Here is a 22,452-nt window from a genome sequence, read left to right as displayed (position 1 = left end):
AGAACTCATTGTTGATTTTTGGGCAATGCACAATGGTTTCGAGGTTTCCACCTGCCTTATTAAAAAATCCACTATTTAATTTTATCAACTTTAAATAAAATGTAGCAGCTATAAATTGGTAGCTAGGTATGCATTATGATGAATCGGTTTATAGGTAATTGAATATGAGGAACATAATTTTAAGTTCATATTTTTCCATCTATCACTTAGTGCTCCATGTTGATTACAAAAAACAATCTTGCCTGTAACACTCAAATAAACATTTCTCCTGCTCTTTACTGAATTTAACCCACAAGGGAGGATTCCCTAAATCACCTAAAAGATACTATAATACTAGGGCTCAAGGTGATGAGTTAAAGCCTAAAGGTCTATTGTTCGGTAGAGTACCGGCAAGGCCTAAGATGGCCTTGGTCTTTGCTATGGTTTGAGTACTTTACACAAAAACCAAGAAGTAGGCTATTTAGGGCTTGGATGATATGCAATGATAGGGCATTCAATGTCATATAGCAGCCCAAGAAAAGGTCTTAAAATGATGTTCAACAATAAAAGAGCAAGGCTTTCAAATAGAGGCTAGGTTTAGGCTAGGGGAAATAATTCTATGGCTGTTACATATGCATGGACAGCAATAAACAGGGTTACGTCAGCCCTATTTAGTAGGTTTAGACCATGGTCTATGCTAATTTTTCTTTTAGCCAATTTATAGAGGAAATCCTAAATTATGAGCCACCAACATGCATTTAAAATTCACTCTTATGCACACATCTGCCATAGAAGCCTTAGTGGCTGCGCTAGACATCTAGGAGATAGAAAACACAAATGATTTTAGGTTAATTTTATGGATGATCAACACACTCTAGATCAATTCCTTATCCTACTAAGGTTTAAAGGAGTCTTCAGGGAAAAAATTCAAGGGAAGGATATTGATGGAGTAAGGGGGCATGCCTAGGGCATCCACTTCTAAAACCCTAGCTATTGCTCTTATGAGGGGAGAAATTAAATATAAGGTCTGCGCATTAAGAGTTTCCCTTAGGCCATAGAGGGGGCAATTTTACATGCAATATTGAAGCAAAATTTCAACAATAATGAAGCATTTATTCATGGCATAATAGAAATCCAGATAACATGACTCATCCTCCCTCCCCACCCCCCATGTCATGAATTGCACATGTTGGACTTAACACATGTATGACACGTGTCCAACACAAGTTTGACTCGTGTCTTGTTTGCAGTGTTGGATTTCTAACTATGGTCGGTCTTCATAATGTACTTTTGGTCACTTGATGTAATTATATTTATCATTGTAAAGCATATTTATAAATGCTTGAGTCAAAAGAAAATTCATTTTGAGTCGAAGGCTCATTGAGACTTTTAAAAGATGAAATTTGAATTTTTGAAATGAAAATTTTGGCTCCAAAAGTGACAAGTTGGCTTCCCTCCAAGTCTAGTCGGCCCTGGCCACGAGACACGTCCATTCATCCAAGACAAACTACTATATAAAGGTAGCTTGACCTCCTCCATTTGGACATTTGCATTCTCTCACACAAGACAGTTTTTGGGCAAGCAAGCAAAGGACAAGAAGGACAAAGGAGGCCGAAATTTCTCTTTTCTCTCTCTAGTAACTCACACGTGTGGAATAGTCTCTCTCTGTGTGGTTCACATTTTTCTGGGGCAACTGTTGCAGGGCCAAAATTTTGGGGCAACTGATAACTGCATGAGGACCAATTCTAGGTCAAAAAGGCAAAGTGGGTTGCTGCATCTAATTGGGTGACTTGACTTGGAGGAGAAGACCAAGTTTGAAAATAGGTCTAGGTGCGTCTCTCACTGAACAAGAAGAATTTCTCTATTGAAAAAGATTGCTTGGTTTTTCCCTATTGTGGGTTTTTCCCATGGTAAATTTTTTCTTCTTTTCTGTGTTGTGATCTCTACCATTCCACTGTTCTTTATGGTTGAATTTTTGAAGTATAATTGCTATTGGAATAAGTTAAAAGATCTACATTAAAAGTAATTATCATAATTTTAGAAATATTGTGCTAAGCCTAATTGCACTAAGAAAATCAACACGAGATCAGAGCTTTGGTGAAGAAGGGAACATTGAGATCATTGATTTCTATGGCTTCCTCTATGAAATCTAAAACAAGCTAGAGGGAGCATCTAATTTCACAGCTTGGAAAGATAGAATAGATATTCTTCTTGCCAAGAACAAGGTTTTGGATATCATTACAGGGAAGGTTATTGAACCAAAAAATGATGCAGGAAAAGCAAAGTTCAAGGAGGATGACATCAATGCTATGAGCATTATAGTGGACTCCATTAGAGATCATTTGGTTCCCTACATTGCAAAACTTGATACCTCAAAGATGTATGATACCATAATGAATCTTTACACTATGGCTTCTTACTTCGTAAGGATTTGTAACAACCCATATCAAATTGCGAGTAGCATGGCAATATTATTATTAGCATGCATGTGAGATATGCATATGATAGCTACATATGCATGCACCACATACATTGCACTAGTATATGTGTTAATTACTCATTAAGAATGTCTAAATATAGAGTAAATAAATTAATTATCAAAGGTGCTAATTAAACACCTAACCCTCATAAATATAATGAATATATATATTAAGAGATAATGAATATATTAAGTTTCTCCATAACTTTACCACCCCGTATATATAGTTATACCCCAGTATACAAATACACTTATAACCCTAGATATAATTTAAATAATTTCATAAGCTAAATCCAAAATGTGAAAATTCCATCATTGCAACAACTAATTTATTTTACCTACTTATTTTCTAATAAGTTATTTACGAAAAACCCTTCAGTAAACATTAAAATAAATCTGTTGCAGATATCACACCATAATACAGAAACAAACACATGCACAAGAATCAACATATCAACACAGATATATTGGACAAATGTCCCAAAAAAACCCAATGCGGGAAAACCGGTGCAGCATAGGAGGATTTTATTATTCAACAATTCTTCAATACAACTGGGTGCCAAACTGGCATACCCAACAGAGAGCAAATTCTCCAGCACTTCTCCCAACCTCAGTGTCAGGCTTACTAGCCTCTACGCAATTCCTAGACCTACTGCGTCAGCACTGGGCCTCTCTGCGTCACCCACACAGGCCTTCCAGTCACTGTGCAGTTTGCTACCTCTGTGTCTGCCTCTCCAACCTCTGCGCTAGTCTTCTAGTGCTGATCCCGACTCCCTGTTCCGTACTCACTGCCTCCTGCTGCTCCCCAGACCACTAGTTTGAATTTCTTAGCTAACCTTGCTCCAAAAATTGAACTGACTGGTCTCCCTCAATGTATTCTCCAACTGACCTTCAAGCCTCTTCTTATACTTTTCCTGTTGGTCTTTCAATGGTCGAGATTAAATCTATAATCAACAACCAAGATTAGATTTGGCTTTATCCATGACTTTTGGAAACTTCTAACCCAGTTTTATATTAATACCCATTAATATTTTATTTTTCCCAAGTTTAGACTTAGGAACTCCATAAAAAATATTAATTATTTTAATATCTCCCAAACCAATTAGAATCTGCCCAAACCATTTATGGGTCTTGGATATCTCATGTGCTTTAGCCTCTCCACCAATTTTCATGACTAGAGCACATCCGATGCTACCCCAAATCAACACTCCCTCTTAGTGAGGACTGTGCTCTAGTAATACTCCACACTGAGCATTACCCTGATCATACGTCATCGGTACTTGTGTTGATGCTAAGCCTCCCTGCCGAACATCATCTGTATTGTTGCATCCTATACTGCTACCCATGGCTCTATCACTGCCACTGCTACATCTGTACTGTAGCTCCCTTTGCATCCATGCTACCACTGGTCCATCTTCCCAACACTGCAACTCTCTCTGCATCCGTGTTGCTGCTGGTCCTTCTTCTCAACATTGCATCTGCACTGCAAACTCCTTCTCATCATGTTGCATCGTGCTAATGCTGACTGCTATTGCACTGCAACATCATACCCATTTCTGCTACTAAAATGGATTCTTTATCATCCCCATCTTCTCCCTGAAATAATCAAACTTGGTTCTTCAAAGGGCCTTGGTAAAGATGTCTGCTACTTGTTCTCTTATAGGATTGTAGCTCAATTGTACAGCTCCTCGTTGGACATAGTCTCTGACAAAATGACACCGGATATCAATATGCTTTGATTTATTGTGGAACACTGGATTCTCAGAGAGCTTGATGCAACTTTGATTATCATACATGATCCCGGTCGCCTCCATCTTTCTTCTGAATAGGTTCACAAGCAGTTTGCTAAGCCATATGGCTTCGCACGAAGCTGTGCTTGCGACCATATATGCTGCCTTTGCTAAGCTTAGAGCCACGAATTTATGTTTCCTACTGCACCAGGAGGTCATTCCTGATCCAATGTTGAAATAGTACCCAAAGGTACTTTTCCAATCCATTGAACTTCCCGCCCAATCTGCATCAGTGAATCCACTCTGATATCCTTACTCCTAGTGTACAAGAGTCCATAATCGACTATTCCATGTAGATATCTGAGAACATGTTTGGCTGCTGCCCAATGCGCCCTCTTTGGTTCCACCATGAACTGACTGAGGGTGTTGACAACGTAACAAATGTTAGGCTTGGTATTGACTAGATACATCAGGTACCCTATGAGCTATCTGTATAAGGTGGGATCAACATCCTTGTCTTCTGATGCATCAATCTTTTTCTAGTTAGTGATCATTGGAGTAGCCATGGGTCTACAATCCTCCATCCTGAATCTCTTTAGGCTTTCTGTAGCATATCTCCCTTGCCCAAGGAAGATCTCCCCCTTTTGCTGCCAAACTTCCAACCTTAGGAAATAATGCATGTGTCCCAAATCCTTCATATCGAATTTCATGGCTAAATTCTTCTTGCAGTCCCCGATGAGCCTAGATGATCCTGTCAAAAAGAGATCATCCATATACAATACTAAGATTAGAGGCTCATTCTCTACAACCAGATAGTAGAGATTTGGATCTGCATCACTCTTGACAAATCCCATCTTCTGCAAGTAGCCATCGATTCGACCATACCATGCTCTAGGTGCCTGTTTCAGCCCATACAAGGCTTTCTTCAATCTGCATACATGAGACTTCTTCTCATGTGCCTCAAAGCCCTCTGGTTGTTCAATGTATACCTCTTCTTCTATCACCCCATTCAAAAATGTTGTTTTGACATCCATCTGATGAATCTCCCACCCCATCTGTGCTGCAAGAGATATCACAGTTCTAATAGATGTATACCTGGCTACCGGGGCGAAGGTCTCTTCGTAGTCAATTCCTTCCTTCTGAGCATACCCCTTAGCCACAAACCTGGCTTTGTATTTCTCAACACTGTCGTCTACAGCGTATTTAATCTTGTAGATCCATCTCGAACCTACCACTGATCTGTCTTGAGGCCTTGGCACTACCTCCTAGACATCGTTCACCATTATGGAGTTGTACTCCTCTACCATCGCATCCAACCAAACCTGATGTTGAGCTGCCTCCTGAAAACTAGCAAGCTCCCCATCCTGAGCTACTAATGCCTGATATCTATCTGGTTGTTTTCGCTCCCTCTTATTGTTCCTTGGCGCACCGATGAAGTCCTCTGCATCTCGCAGAATCTGACAAAGTTCCCTACTCGTTCTTCCTCTGCTAGCAGGTGCTTCTGTTAGCTCCTCCTCATCTTGAGATTCTTCCTGATCCGAGGAAGAATTCTTTACTTCCGTTGGTTGAAGAGGTTTGACCCTCTTTTGATTGCTCCTCGGAAGGCATTTCTTGAGATTTTCTGAAAGCCCTGTCCTCCATGAACTGCACATCTCGTCGAACTACTACCTTCCTGCTCCCTAGAAGATAGATTCTATATGCCTTAGTGTTCTCACTATATCCCACTAGATATCCTTTCTTTGTAGTTTGATCCAGCTTCTTGCTCTTTTCCTCGGGTACGTGGCAATATGCTAAGCTCCCAAATAGTTCAGGCGTTTTACCTGTGAAAACTTTCTCTGGAGTAATCTTGCCCAATGCCCGATGAGGAGTCATGTTCTCAACATAGACTGTTGTGTAGCATGCTTCTGCCCACAGGAATTTTGGCATATCCTGATCATACATCATGGCCCTAGCTGCTTCTACAATAGTCTTGTTCTTCCTTTTTGCTACTCCATTTTGCTCCGGATTGTAAGGAGTTGTCCATTGTCTTCTAATGCCCTCCTTAGAGCAAAAATCAGTGAATTCCTTATCGACATACTCTCCACCATTATCTAAGCACAAAAGTTTTATTTTCTTCCTAGTCAGATTCTCCACCAGAGCCTTGAACTCTTTGAATCGACAAAAGACCTCGTACTTGGTTTTCAGAAAATAAATCCAAGTTTTCCTTGAGTGGTCATCAATGAAGGTAAGGAAGTACTCGACACCACTAAGAGCTTTAGTGGACATAGGTCCGTAGATATCTGAGTGTATCAATCCTAGTACACTCTTAGCCTTGTTCTTACTTCTAGGAAATGTTGCTTTAGCATACTTTCCCAGAGCACATCCTCTGCATACATCATCTCGTTTCGTACTAAGATCCGGAACTCCTGTTACAGTGTTTCTGAGAATTCTCAGAGCCCCATGGTGCAAATGTCCCATTCTTCTGTGCCATAGTTCATTCAAATCCTTGTCTCCATGATTGCCTATTAGTGCCATTGGTGATTCTAGTTGTACTCTGTACAATCTTTTACTTTTGATCCCGATTTGCACTTTCTTTTTCCAGCTTGGGTGTTTGACGTATACTTTCTCCTTGATGAAGAAAACGTCATAGCCTTTGCCTTGAAGTTGTGACATGGAAAGTAAATTTATCTTCAATCCTGGTACATGCAGCACATTGGTAGCACGAAACCGCTCTCCCGTTTCTGTTTGAAAAACTATGGTACCCCTCCCTACTAGAGTACACTTTGCCTTGTTCCCCATGGTGATCTGAAAGTTCATCCTCTCCTCCCGATAATCTAAGAAACATTCCCGGATTCCTGTCATATGCCAAGAGGCTCCACTGTCTATATACCATACTTCTGATGATGCAGAGCTAGTCACACAAGCCACTTCTTCTTCTAGCCTAGAAGCCAACATAGAGAAATCGAAGTCATTGTTTCTTGTGCAATTTTCTGAAAATTTGTGCGGATCTCCTAGTGGAAATGCCTTTGCATCGTGGTTTCGACCCATAATTGATTTTCCCTTCCTGTCTTTAATTACTTCCTCTGATACCATGTGAAAATTCTATCACTGCAACAACTGATTTATTTTACTTACTTATTTGCCAATAAGTTATTTACGAAAAGCCCTTTAGTAAACATTAAAATAAATTCTACTACAGATATCACACCATAATACAGAAACAAACACATGCACAAGAATCAACACATCAACACAGATATTTTGGACAAATTTCCCTAGAAAAACCCAATGCAGGAAAATCGGTGCAGCATAGGAGGATTTTATTATTCAACAATTCTTCAGTACAATTGGGTGCCAAACTGGCTTACCCAACAGAGAACAAATTCTCCAACACTTCGCCCAACCTTAGCATCAGGCTTACTGGCCTCTACGCAGTTCCCAGACCTCCCTGCTCAGCACTGGGCCTCTCTGCGTCACCCACGCAAGCCTTCCAATGATTGCAGTCCGTTGCCTCTCCGTCTACCTCTCCAACCTCTGCGTTGGTCTTCTGGTGTTGATCCCGACTCTTTGTTCTGTACGTGCTACCTCCTGCTGCCCCCCAGACCACTAGTTCGAATTTCTCAGCTAACCTTGCTCTAGAAATTGAACTGACTGGTCTCCCTGAGTGTATTCTCCAACTGACTCTCAAGCCTTTTCTTATACTTTTCCAGTTGGTCCTTCAATAGCCGAGATTAAATCTCTAATTAATGGCTAAGATTATATTTGGCTTGATCCATAACTTTTGGAACCTTCTATCCTAGTTTTATATTAATACCCATTAATATTTTATTTTTCCGAAGTTTAGACTTAGAAACTCCATTAAAAATATTAATTATTTTAATATCTCCCAAACTGGTTAGAATTTTCCCAAACCATTTCTGGGTTTTGGAGATCTCATGTGCTTTAGCCTTTCCACCAATTTTCATGGCTAGAGCACATCTGATGCTACCCCAAATCAACACAAAATTTTATTGTTAGATCTTATATGTTATAAAATAAAGATTATTCAATCATTATATAACTATATACTAATTTACTAAATCAAAATAAACCAACCGTCTGAATTAAAAGAAAGGTGATGTCACTCCATGTATAGTGTCATTCGATTCAATTCAATGCAAACCATGACAAGACAACCACCATAACTCAATTGAATGAAGAAACATGACAAGGCAGCCACCGTTTAACAAAAGATAATATCCTTTCATACGACAGTGGGTGAATGCGTAGAAAGGGAGGAACCTTCGCTACTTAAGAAAGGAAAGCGGGGTTTTGTAAAGTGGGGAATGGAGGATTATTATTTTCTCTAGAGTTGGAGGAAAGAATTTCAAGGAGAGTTACTAATAGAATGAAATTGAGCCTTAGTTCTTGAAGTTTTTGGGCACGGGGGCCAGAGTGTTGAATTCTCGAAGTATTCTAGAGTTGGGTACCAAGGTTGTACTCAGTTTGGCAGGGAGGAATTGGTCATTTTGATAACGGGAGTGGATTTGGAGCTACAACATCTCAAGATCGACTTCATACACAGAAACCAGGGAGGTGTCTATGTATTAGATTGATAAATTCTTGTTTAAATTGTAGTTGCTAAATTTGGATGAATTTAGGAAATTAAATACGAAATAATAATTGGTTTAAGCTATCCTTCAAAATTCTGCATTTTAGGTATCAGAGTAAGTCCATTTGGGTATCAGAGTATTACAAGATTTCTCAAATAAGAGATCAGATCCAAGCAATTGGAGAATCCATTCTTGATCAAGAACTAGTGATTACAACACTCAATGGTCTTCCTAGATCATGGGATGCTTTTGCAACAGGTAGAAGCAGTTGGACTTTAGCCACGCCTCAACTCTAGATAGCTTGTCTATATACTCGGCACACACCACTCTTAACTTCTCAAATTTACTATTCTGCTGCAAGATGGTGCCTCGTAGTGTTTGGATCTTCTGCTTCAATGCCATAAGATCGGTTCTGAAATGCTCAATCTTCTCGTGGAGGCTTACTATCTGAAAATATTGAAACCTTGTTGGCTGCCCCTGCATCTATTTTCACCTCACAATGGGTGGACCCAAAGATGGATGCTCAACCACCTCCACCATGTCTCTAACTTGAGCCTCCATTTGGCTCCTCAAAGGTGACTCATCATGCACACGATGAGTGTCATACTGTTCCTTTGACTCATGCTCTAAGTGTTCTTCATGTTGATCTATGAAGAGCAGCTCATTCCTCAAGTCTCCCTAAGTGTCCTTTCCTTGGCCTTCTTCACACATGGGATCAATCTGCTACTCATCATTCTCAATTGTCAAACATAGATGTATAGGTGAGATACTATCATTATTTTCACATGACTACTCATGCTCCTCAGAGGTATCCTTGTGAAATTTAATGGACTCAACTATTAAAGAAGAATCCTCATTAGAAGGGTCAGAAGGAATCTCTTCCTGATCTACCTCCATCTCCTCTGTATCACTCAAGCATGAGTGGTTAGGCCCCCAAGGTCTCTTGTAGATAAAGCAAAGCCCTTTCCTCCTTAGCTCATTCTTGTTGTCAGTTTGAATCTTCACATCCTTGTCTTCACTACAAACTCGCATCCTCCTTAGCTCCTCCTTGGTCAACTTCCCTTTGAATAGTCTCATATTTTGCTCAATCAACCTTTTTGTTAATTCATGAGCAGCAAGTGAGACAATTTGCTTCTTCCTCCAAATGGCCAACAATCTGGATTGCAACAACTTGTAGATGGCCTCATGATCACCCAAAACTCCAATCATGATCTCTAAGATCTTGAGCCTCTTTCCAAAGGTAGGGCTCACAATGTCATGCAATCCCTAAAAACTTTCTTCTATCAATTGGAAAACATCCCTCATAATGTCATCATTGTAAGGGAGCATAGGTGAAGTTATCCTAATAATCTCACTGAAGCAAGAGGTAACTCTAAGTCTGACCCCTTCACAACTAAGTAACCGGATTCGTCCTAAACCTCCTACGAATCCCGAATCCATCGAATCCGACACGATTCGGTCCGGATTCGTGTCCAAATCATATGACACGTCGTGTCCTTTTCCAACATGTCGAATCTGAGGTCGTGATTTTGGGAATCATGCCCTGTTTCCAGGACTCGCTAAGCTAAGCGCGAGTATGAAAAGGGCGTGTTTGCTCATTAATATTTTCATTTGGCAAGTGATTTGTGCTGTTGCAGCAAGGAGTAGAGCATTCAACAAGGAGAATCGACCACCGGTCCATCAGGTAAGTGCATTTGCAGCATTTTTGATCTCACTGTTCAGTGTTTACAGTTTGTAGAATGCAACATTGCAATTTCTTCCATATGGCATAAACTAATGAATGGGGTGGTGAACCATTAACGGTTCCGGGTTTACATTATGGCCCCTCGTGTTGTCCATTAGTTCACCAAGCAGCTCCATGCCACAGACTTTTCTGACCTCGGATTACCAGTCAAGCCCTTTGACAATCCTCGGTCTCCATCTACAGGTCTGTGGCCTATATTTCTTCACTTGTTGGGAATCTGAGGGTATTCGGGTTCCCAGGCAGCAGTCCCAAAACATGTCATGTCCCTTTTGAACTCCCGTCGTTGTACTGTAATGAGAACACTGATTAGATTCAATCCTCTTTGAAATTGCTTAATGCCATTCTTGTTGAGGGAATGAACACCTAACTGCAGCATGGTGTTTCAGAAACATTCCCTTCGTTGTTGTCTGGGAATGCATTATGAAAACATTTTCAAAAGGAAGCCTTTTTCTTTGTCAACTTGTCAAGGCATTTCTTCCACTCCATTCATTCTCAAGGGCCTCAACTTACTTGGATCCATACCAATCACACTATTATTCAACCACTCCACACCATAGATAACGAAACTTCCTTGGATTCTTTCCTTTAGATATCAACTTGGAGTCCATATCTCGGTCTTAAAAGGCCTTCTCACCTGGGTTGTGTATTGAGGTAACTCGGGCTTCTATTCTGCCAGCAACCAAGCTTTATGGCCTCCTTTTCATGGTGAACAGAGGCTTGGCCCTCCTCCACAGAATTGTGGCCATTCTCTCATAGATCAAAGAATATAATGCCTATTCTCGGCCTCTCCTTCCACAGGATCAAACTGCAATCTTGGAGAAAACTTGGCTGCCCAAATACACTGAAATCCATTACGTGCTTGGCAAGATCAAAACCCTTCTTTGCTGCGAGTCATGAAATAACTTTATATCTGGACAGTGGAATCTATTTAATTATAGTTTATGTGTATTGTAACCTTGAATTTCTTAGAATAATCTGGCAAGTTGCAACCTTGAATTTCCAAAAGACATGCTAAACTGTCTCTGTTCTAAGATTGGCATTTCACCTCCATTTTTTTGCATTTTTTACAGCAGTTTGTATATGATTTTCATTTTTTATATACAAATTTGTGTATGCTTTGTAAGTTTGTTCATTTTTTTTACAGGTAACAGTGTTCATGGCTTAATCAAAGGCAGCAGTTAGGGGGCAAAGGAAGGGCAAGAATGTCATGGGTAGAGATGCCCCTCCGCCCCCAATATCATCAGAGTCTGCTGCAAGTAATGTTGAGGGAATAGAACTTAAAGATAATGATAAATATCCATTGTGGAAATATGTCACAAGAGAGGATGGGCCAGACAACAAGGGAAAGGGAGGAGGCAATGTGCAATGGAAATGCAATTTTTGTAACATTTCTTTCAAAAGCACATATTACCGTGTGAAATCACATTTGTTGGCTTTACCAGGTTGTGGGATTGGATCTTGTAGAGCTATTACTTCACAAAAGAGAAAAGAATTGGAAAAGGAGGCCAATGTTGGTATGGAACATGTGGCACTGGCTTCAAAATAAAAAAACCCAAGAATGAAGACCCCCTTCCATTTTTGAGGAAAGCCACCACCAAATTTCCATTTGAGAGTTCTACTTCTACTAGGGGACAAGCATCAAAAAGAAGAGCACTTGGTCCAATGGAGAAGATTTTCCAAAAAGAGAGACGGGAAGAGCTTGATCTCACCATTGCCTTCTTCTTCTATCAAAACTTCATATCATTTAATGTTGCACGTTCACCTTTATTTGTTGAGATGTGCCGAGCTTTAACTCAAGGGGCTCCAGCAGGGTATGTGCCTCCTAGGTCAGAGAAGCTGAGAACCACATTGTTGATGAAGGCAAAAAAAAGAGGTGCAAAAAATGCTTGAGCCTATTGTGGCATCATGGCCAACATCTGGGGTTAGCATTGTTTCTGATGGATGGACAGATCCAGCACGACACCCAATCATCAACTTCATGGTGTCTTCCTTGAATGGTCCAGTTTTCATGAAAGCAGTGGATACACTTGGCGAATACAAGGATGCACAATTTATGGGTGAGTTATTTATTAAAGTTGTTGAAGATGTAGGTGTTGATTCTTGTGTGCAAATCATTACAGATAATGCACCTGTTTGCAAGGCTGTTGGCATGATTGTGGAAGCTAAATATCCACAAGTGTTTTGGACACCTTGCATTGCCCATTCATTGAACTTAGCACTGAAATCCATTGCTTCTGATGTGCTTTGGATTGGAAGCATTATTGAGGATGCAAGACATATCCGTAACTTTGTGCAAAATCATACAAATGCCCTCACTATCTACAAGGAGTACAACAATCTATCATTGTTGAAGATTGCTGATACATGGTTTGCATCTTCATTCATGATGTTGAAGAGGTTGAGGGAGGTCAAGACCACCCTTGGGTCCATGGTTATTTTTGAGTTTTGGTCTTTTTGGAGAAAGATAGATCAAGCAGCCTCTAAAAGAGTGAAGGACACAGTGCTAGATGATGCTTGGTGGGAGAGGGTAGATCTAATTATTTGGATCATGGACCCTATCATTTCTTTGCTTCGAGTTGCAGATACAGACAAACCCATCCTAGGAGAGGTTTATGAGGGATGGGATTCCATGATTGAGTCTGTGAGGAGCATTATTCTACAGAGTGAGTGCCCCGAGTATGAGACATCAACAGAGGCCTTCTGCGATACCATACATGATATTCTTGTCAGCAGATGGGACAAGAATTGTACACCTTTACATTGTTTGGCTCACTCATTGAACCCCAAATACTAGAGCCATGAGTGGTTGAATGGTGGACCTTCCCGCAGATTCCCTCCTCACATGGATGGTGAAATCTCACAGGGGAGGAAAGAGGCACTCAGGCGGATTTATCAGGATAGTGCATTGCTTGCTAAGGTGGAGGATGCCTTTGCAGAGTTTTCCACTGGCAGTGGTCGATTTGGAGGTTATGATGTGATTAGAGATAGGGGGGCTAATAAGCCCTATTCTTGGTGGGCAAATCATGGGGCAACAAGCCCTCCTCTTCAGCAGTTAGCCATGAGGCTCCTCTCTCAGGTGACTTCATCCTCTTGTTGCGAGAGGAATTGGAGAACATATGGGAATTTGTGTAGTGTGAAGAAAAGCAGGCTTGAGCAGTCCAGGGCAGAGACAATGTTGTATGTGCACACCAACCTTCGTCTTATTTATAGGCAGAGGGAAGAGTGGTTGAGGGGAAAGACAAAGATGTGGGATGTCTTTCCTGATGATATGGGTCTGGACACCACTGTTGAGTTGGCATTGGCCAACATGGATCTCAATGATCCAGTGCTAGAGCCTGTTAGATTTGATGACTTAGAGGGGTCAACCTCCATACCAGCAGATGCAGAGGCGAGTCAGGCGACTATGGATACAGGGGAGGAGGAGGATGCAGAGGAGAGCAGTGGGGAACATGATGATGGGGATAGTGATGCTGATTTTGATGCTGATTGATGCCTTGAGGCTTGTATACCTGTAGTTGTTTTATATTTTCTATTTCTATTTGCCATTGGCATTGCACCAACACTACCTATGTAACACCTTTTGATTTGATGACTTAATGAGAAAACTACAGTTGTCAGTGTGTTTATCTTACTATCTTGTAGTTGTAAGTTGTCTTTCAGTTATGAATTATGAATCATGATTTAAATTTTTAATAGATTATCATTTATGTGACCAGTACCACTGACATTTATTTGAATTTTGTATGTACTATGCATGTTAATAGCTATAGATGAAGATCTATGTTTGAAATCAATAAATTTGTATCATTAATTAAAATTTGTGTAAGAAATATCTAATTTTTAATATATATATATATATATATATATATATATTTAAAAATTTAAATATATATATATATATATATATATATTTTTTTTTAATTTTTAAATATATATATATATATATTAATAAAATAATATAGAACAAATCCTAACGTGTCCTGTTCCGGAGGGTTAGCGTGTCCGAATCTGACACCACGAATCTCGAATCCTACGTGTCCCGAATCCCTGTGTCAGGGGACTTAGCTTCACAAGTGTGCTCCAAGAATCTCTGTTGGATCAAGGTGAGCATTGTTGGTTTCAGTGCCCAATTTAGAACCCTCAAATTTGATTGGCTCACCTTAGAAAGATGTGAGTCCAATTTCTCCAGATGAAGGGGAGTTTTCGCTGTCATCTTCATGTTCTTCAAATCTGATCCAAGTGCATAAAGCCAATTTCCTACCTCCAGTTCCTTCTGCAAATCCCTTATTTGTTCTAATTGTAGGATAGCATGTACCCCCTTTGAAAAGGGTTTCTTGTTTAGTTTTATTCTTTGGCCCATGGAACCAACTGCTGATAAGTTATTAAGAGTATTTATGAAGGTTTTGTCCAAATCATTCATAGTGACAAACTCTACTTATGACAAATAAATCAAGTTGGCAATGGGCTAAGAATGATAACACCTTGTGACTATGACCCCGACCCCACAGATTTACAAGGCTTCATTTATGATACGAAGCAAGATTTTTACTTCATTCTCAACCTCTCAACAATACAATGATCATGGGTATAGCAGATACATCTGCAGCCCTAATGTACTCAGTCAACACACCCTTTGACTGTTAATTTCACCAGCAGTATATAATAACATTTGACTCAATAAACCTGTGCTGACTCATGACATAAACCAGACACATTCAACATATAGACAAGATTCTACCCAGACTTTTTAGACTAGAAACTTGTTTTCAATTTCAATGACAACAGTTGAACATTATCAACATACAAACCCTATCCTCATACATTAAGCTACTGCAGGGCATATGTTATTAGTCCATAGCAACCCCTGCATCCACAACTCTTATAGCACTTAGAATGCAAACGTTTATCCACTGCTACGAAACTCTCAATCAGCTACAGGTATAATTCTTTGCCCTTCGATCAGCTACAAATAATGATGTTTATCATTCTCACACTGTGCTCTGCTATAGGTATACTTCTTCACAACATTTTCTTATATGTTAATCCCCTTTCAACGCACATGTTGACAGATTGCATCTCAACAAGTGCACGGTAAATCAATTTATTGCTCCAGCAACATTCATAGACAGAAGTTGATTCTAGGAGATAGATTCCAACATTATGTTCTAACAGCAGTACTATGTAGTCTTTTCCTGGCAGCAACAACAGTCTTAACAAAATAAATTCAGTACAATAGCGCTGTCATTGACCATACAAGACACTATCAACAGTGTACATGCACAAACTTAAGACTCAACACCTCACAGCATACACAATACTCTGTTGTTCAGTGACAACATCAAACCCACAATCCCTGGCAGTAGCATTCATCATACTCACACATAACCACGAAAAAAAAAAACTCTCTCATCACCTCAAACAATACATTAGCTAACACATTCTAGTCATCAAATTCTAACACTCTGTGTGATTCATATGCACAGTACTAGCAGCAAAAAATAACTTGCCCACTAGACTTGCCAATATAATGACATCTTCAACATATGGATTAATAATCAAGGTTTCACTAACACTAGCATCTCCTACAACATTGTCAACATGCCATTAAGCCATGCACGCTTTGTCTCTTAGATCAATCTACAGGAACGCCAACTCTCTGCCCATATGTACTAGTTTTCTACCCACTCACACAGTTTTCTCTAACCTTATAGCGACAATAATAGCTTTGCGTAATCTCAGCAAGTTGCCATTTCACTCACGCATAACAGCAGCACTCTCAAGCCACATATACTGACAAATCTCCAACAGGTCAATTCAAGAAGCAAGGCTATAGGCCACCAAAACTAATCACACTCAACTAATTCTCTGCTATCACACCTTTGTATTCTCACCAGCTAGTTGTCACAGCCCACAGGTACACTATCAAAGCCCCTAATTAACCCATCGCATTGATCTGGATTGGATACTGCCATACGATTACACACCATTGACCCGCTCTCATTGCAAAGCCTCTTTCAACCGTTCACAGTGCATACATACTGGCATCTGATCGCATTACACACTCAGATTCTATGTGCACACCACTATTCAGACTCTGCTACGGAATCAATTCTCATTAAAATCTTCGTACAGGAATAACATTCGGCCCTCTAGATTGTAAAGCACTAAATCTCACACTCGCACACTAGAGGTACGCACATATTATTGACGGCTCGTTACGATGTGGTTTGGCTGGAGCCTGGCACGAACAACGATTTAACTCTTCGACCCTTCGCAATTAGCTCATCCCACCGGCGAGAAGAAGAATTGGCCTAACGAATTAACTCCAATCGTGACCCTAGAAATACATGAACTCGGTCTCCGAGCTGTATTTTCCATGCACCACCTCCTTCAAAATTTTCGTAGCTTGACCACATGGCTTTGAATTTATGCGACACTCTTGAGATACGAGTTACTCTACCCAAGCTCGCTCGATCTCATAGAAACTCGTCCACCGCAGATCGATAGCTTCGATCCCTGCGATTCAGCATCAAGCAATGTGTGTTTGCTTCAAGTGATTCATTGCGCGGGAGTGGTTTCCAATGAAACTCAACCCGCACATCTGGTCTTCAAATCCAATAGCAGACGTGTCCACGAACTACAGCCCTGTAGCTTTATGCACGCCACCAATCACAGCTATGCTTCGAAAAAATGACAAATTGGGAATGTGCACGTAGAGATCCCCCCCATGAAAGATTGTTTGATCGGCCTCCTAGAACGAAGCTCGATCTCAGCTTTTTTTTACGTACAATTTGGCCACCATTGAATTAATCACTCTCAGGAATCAATACCATTGGAATATTTTGTCTCCTGCCTCAAGGCCGGTTTTGCTGAGATCAGCCGTCAACAACAATATGTCTTCACATTGGTCCGCACGACTCAGTTGGTCGGCTCTAGACCCCACGCGTTTCCTTAAGGTTGATACCTTGCCACAACGACTGTGGTTTGGCTGGAGCCTGGCACCAACAACGATTTAACTCTTCGACCCTTCGCAAGTAGCTCATCTTACCGGTGAGAAGAAGAATTGGCCTAACAAAGAAAGAAAGAAAGAAAGAAGAAGAAATAAATTATTTTAACGTCCACGAGGCTAAAGATAGCTTATGGGACAGATTACTTCTTCATCTGCTTGATGTATTTGGCCCTTTTTCTGTGAAACTTCAAAATAAATGCTCCCAACTTCTCGACAAATCCCTACCTAAATAGATTATCCCAAAAGCTAACTATCAGCATATCTGCATAACTTTCCCTGTTGTCTTTGAAGGCCTCACATTCTAAACTTCTCGACAAATCCCTACCTAAATAGATTATCCCAAAAGCTAACTATCAGCATATCTGCATAACTTTCCCTGTTGTCTTTGAAGGCCTCACATTCTAAAATGAAATGTTTTTCTATTTCCACTTTTCCGGAAGAACAAAAAATGCATACCCTTTCCTCCCACACTTCCTTTGGCCTTTTCCAACACTCTGTTTCACAACAGAGTTGATGAGAATTAGTCCTTAACTGAGCAATAAGAATTTTGGCTCTCCAAGAGATATTGGCGTCTATGTATGCTTTTGGTTGATGATTATGAGTGGGATTAAACACTTCAATATAGTAATTTTCTTTCTTCCTAGCTCTTTATCCCAAGTACGTTTGTGGAACTTTTCCATAACAAAAGCTTTTATCTCTTCGTTGTTTATGGGACACGTGTTCAAGCAAATACCCCCATTACTAAGCCATTTGTTATTTTGCTGCATCCAATTTTTTTTGCTCTTGCACAATCTATCATTAAAGACAACCTTAGGCCATCTACCCTCTTCCATTTGCTCAATTTTTTTAAATACCTTATGACTTGCACCATAGCAATTACTTCAATAGGAGCAGTCCCTGTTTCACTTAACAAGATATCATAAGGAACTGCACTTTTAATCTTAAATTTGTTTGTGATCAAATGCTTCTGAATTTTCTCAATTTGTCTCCATTGCATGTTGGAGGTACTGCTAGCCCACAATTTACAACCATAGAGAATCACCGGAATCACTAGAAGGCCAAAAAGAGCTTGAGTGGTTTTCTAGTCCCATAACTCTGTTTCTCTACACCTATTTTGAAAAGCATAAAATGCTTTCCAACCCCCCAAAGTTCTTTTCTTTCTACAGCCATTCCAGCTTAGATTTTTTTTGAAGTCAATTCCGAGGTATTTGTAATCCGCAACTTCTTCCAGAATGTTGCCTTCAAAGTAGAACTTATGCTGTTTATGTTTTCTTTTCTTAGAAAAGACCACTACTTTTGTTTTGCTGATATTGACTTGCATCCCCACACTTTCACAAAAATGCTCAAGGGATAGTAAGTGCTCTTGCAAACGAAGAGCCGATTTAGCAATCAGAATAAGGTCATCTGCATACAAAAGAAGCCTTATAACAAACTTGCACAAATAGATACCATCACCCCCTTGCGAATTTAACCACTCCTCAAGCTTGTTGATATATAAACCAAAAAGGGTAGGAGACAGTGGGAAACCTTGCTTGACCCTGATATCGCTTCTAAAACTTTTAGAAATGCTGCTGAAGTTCTAATTTTGACTTTCACCTCTTCATACAGCCTATGCACAGCTGCTCTCAAATGTTTAGGAACCCCAAGTTCCTCCATTTTGTGCCAAAGTTTATGCCTAGGAACCGAGTCAAACGCTTTTCTGAAATCAACAAAGCAACAAAAGACTTCTTCCTTTTTCTCCCAAACTTTTTCAATGATGTGCCTTAAAGATATGCAATGATCGACTGTGGAATGTTTAGGTCTAAAACATGCTTGCCCTTTAGCACGCTTATCTCTTTCTTCTACCCACTTGCTAATTTTGTTTTCTAGCATGCTTCCAAATAGCTTTGCAAACAAAGGGTTTATCATGATAGTCCTATAATTGGAGGGATTATTGACGTCACCGCTCTTGAAAAGAGGTATTTCCAGACTAGTTGTCCAATTTGTGGGGAGCCCTTTTGTATGATGTTGTTGAAGATTTTTGTAATGTGAGTTGCAAGAAACTTTGAGCCCCACTTTAGATATTCTGCTTGGAGTTCAGCTAAGTCTTTTGCTTTTCCAACACCCAACTTCTTGATACCCATCTCTACCTCTTGTACCTTGAAGAGTTCCGTATCAGTGTTGACCAAGGGGGGAGGGTCAACTTTGGGAACCTTCTCATAGAGTTGTCTTGCATAGTCAAACCATTTAGAAGCTGTAATATTATTTCCAATTTGTATCTTTTACGGTTGGAGCTCCTTCCAAAATAATTTGGGATTATTTTTCCTGAGGAAGATTAGTTCTTCCCCCTTGAAACCATGAAATCAGCCTTTTTCTTGCTTAATAACTGCTTGTAAGATTTGAGCTTTATGTTATCCTTGTTTGACTCTTTCCACATTTTCCTTGTCTTTTTTCATTCCTCGTCAAACCAAGCATTAACCGGAAAGCAATTTGTTTCAGACTTCTTAATTTTTGTTCTTTTGCACTTTGCAAGTGTGCATTGAATTAAATGTGTTAATTCATGACTATGAAGGTTGTGAATTGTAATTTTCTCCTTCTCAAAGAGCCTCTCTAGGGTCATTTTGAAGGTATTACAATTTTCTGGGGTCAAAAGAATTCTGCCCCGTGGGAGATTTTGTTGGACATGTTGTATTTTTTACTCTAATTGTTTCTTTCCAATCCAAGAGAAACATAAATAAATTGGCTTGTGATCTGATTTCAAATCTCGCAGCTGGTCCCCAACCAAAACTTCTTCCATTTTCTCACACAAACCATGCGAGCAAATTACATAATCTACCACACTTGCTCCATTGTAAGTATTGCAAGTGAAATTACCGGACTTTGCCCATCTAGTCAAGCCATTACAAATGACTAAATCAAAGGCTCCACATAGAGTAAGCAATTGTTCACCAAAGAGATTGCAGCCCTTGTGCTTTGAAATTCTTTCCCACTGATGATTACTTTCTTCTGTAAGCCAAATAGGGTCACAATCATCTTTACAACAAAGAATGCTAGCTTGCTCATTTGCAGTCCTAGCATTGAAATCACCCACTATAAGGACTTCACCTAGCTGTGAATATGTTGCAATATCCGCTTTTAAAGCTGCAAATGGATCTTTGTGGTCAAGCCCTCTACCTTTGTAGATTTTTGAAACCTGCGATGCAAAATAGCATGCTACAATTCTGATGTGGTTTCCATTTTCTGATATTTTAAACCAAATGAATTGCTTATTTGAGTCTTCTTTTTCTAACTGAATGAGATGACCTTCTTTCTCCCTTACTAAAACCATGATACCCCCGTGCCCTTTGCCATTCCCTGTTGCCTTGTTCCACACTGCCATCTTCCAGTATCCTTCAAACAAAGGTGTCTTGCACCCTTCATGCTCATGTGTTTCTATGAGGCAAATTATGTCTCTATTTTCCGCAATAGGCCCTAACCCAGGTCCTCGTCTCCATGGGTAACCTCTATAGTTCCAACAAACTAATCTTAAGGAAACCTGAGTATGACTTGATTGCTATTTATTTTGACATGCAAGACTCACATTTGAGTCTTTGTCCCTGTTTTCCCATACCGACCTTGCTTTCTGATTTCCTGTTGAAGAGTTTGTTGCCCGAGTTGTATTTTCCATGCGCCACCTCCTTCAAAATTTCCATAGCTTGACCACACGGCTTTGAATTTATGCGGCACTCTTGAGATACGAGTTACTCTACCCAAGCTCGCTCGATCTCATAGAAACTTGTCCACCGCAAATCGATAGCTTCAATCCCTGCGATTCAGCATCAAGCAATGTGTGTTTGCTTCAAGCGATTCATTGTGTGGGAGTGGTTTCCAATGAAACGCAACTCGCACATCTGGTCTTCAAATGCAATAGCGCGCGTGTCCACGAACTCCAACCCTGTAGCTTTATGCACACCACCAATCACTGCTACGCTTCGAAAAAATGACAAATTGGCAATGTGCACGTAGAGATCCTGGAAATACATGAACTTGGTCTTCGAGCTGTATTTTCCATGCGCCACCTCCTTCAAAATTTCCGTAGCTTGACCACACGGCTTTGAATTTATGCGGCACTCTTGAGATACGAGTTACTCTACCCAAGCTCGCTCGACCTCATAGAAAATTGTCCACCACAGATCGATAGCTTCGATCCTGCAATTCAGCATCAAGCAATGTGTGTTTGCTTCAAGCGATTCATTGCACGAGAGTGGTTTCCAATGAAACTCAACCCGCACATCTGGCCTTCGAATGTAATAGCACACGTGTCCATGAACTACAGCCCTGTAGCTTTATGCACGCCACCAATCACTGGTACGCTTCGAAAAAATGACAAATCGGGAATGTGCACATAGAGATCCCCCACCGTGAAAGATTGTTTGATCGGCCTCTTGGAACGAAGCTCGATCTCAGTTTGTTTTTACGTACAATTGGGCCACCATTGAATTAATCACTCTCAGGAATCAATACCATTGGAATATTTTGTCTCCTACCTCAAGGCCAGTTCTGTTGAGATCAGTCGTCAACAACAATATGTCTTCACATTGGCCCGCACGACTTAGTTGGTCGGCTCTAGACCCCATGCGTTTCCTTAAGGTTGATACCTTGCCGCAGCGACTGTGTTAGAGATGGTCCCTTTCAAACAAGTCGATGAGAACAACCTTGGCAATATATTTATAATCGGCTCGCTGTGAGTGGTGAGCCGGCTTCATAAAAAAAAAAGGACAAAAAACAAAAAAAATTGATTTCGGCACCTTCGAACAATTACATCCCATGCAATAAACTCGGCTAAATAATATGACCTTCGTGAATGCAACAATGCAAGTCCACGAACTCGATCTGGTGAAGTACAAAAATTCGTCCACCTTAATGCTATGATCTCGGCCTCAATTGCTCTCAATCTCCAATGGAAAGGGTTCTCGTCCCAC

At 40.3% G+C, this 22,452-nt stretch overlaps 1 protein-coding gene across 2 annotated transcripts in view; it reads left to right on the top strand.

Annotated features, from left to right (window-relative positions):
* Positions 1–22,452, top strand: part of LOC149206539 (mitogen-activated protein kinase homolog MMK1-like) — a 193,319-nt gene that overhangs the window by 149,100 nt on the left and 21,767 nt on the right. The window lies entirely within an intron of this gene.

The sequence above is a fragment of the Pinus tabuliformis genome, chromosome 1_2 (genome assembly GCF_031772625.1).
Source record: "Pinus tabuliformis cultivar Carrire ecotype Pingquan chromosome 1_2, CPIR1, whole genome shotgun sequence".
NCBI lineage: Eukaryota > Viridiplantae > Streptophyta > Pinopsida > Pinales > Pinaceae > Pinus > Pinus tabuliformis.
Note: the sequence above shows the minus strand (reverse complement) of the source record. Positions and strands in the feature narration are given on the sequence as shown.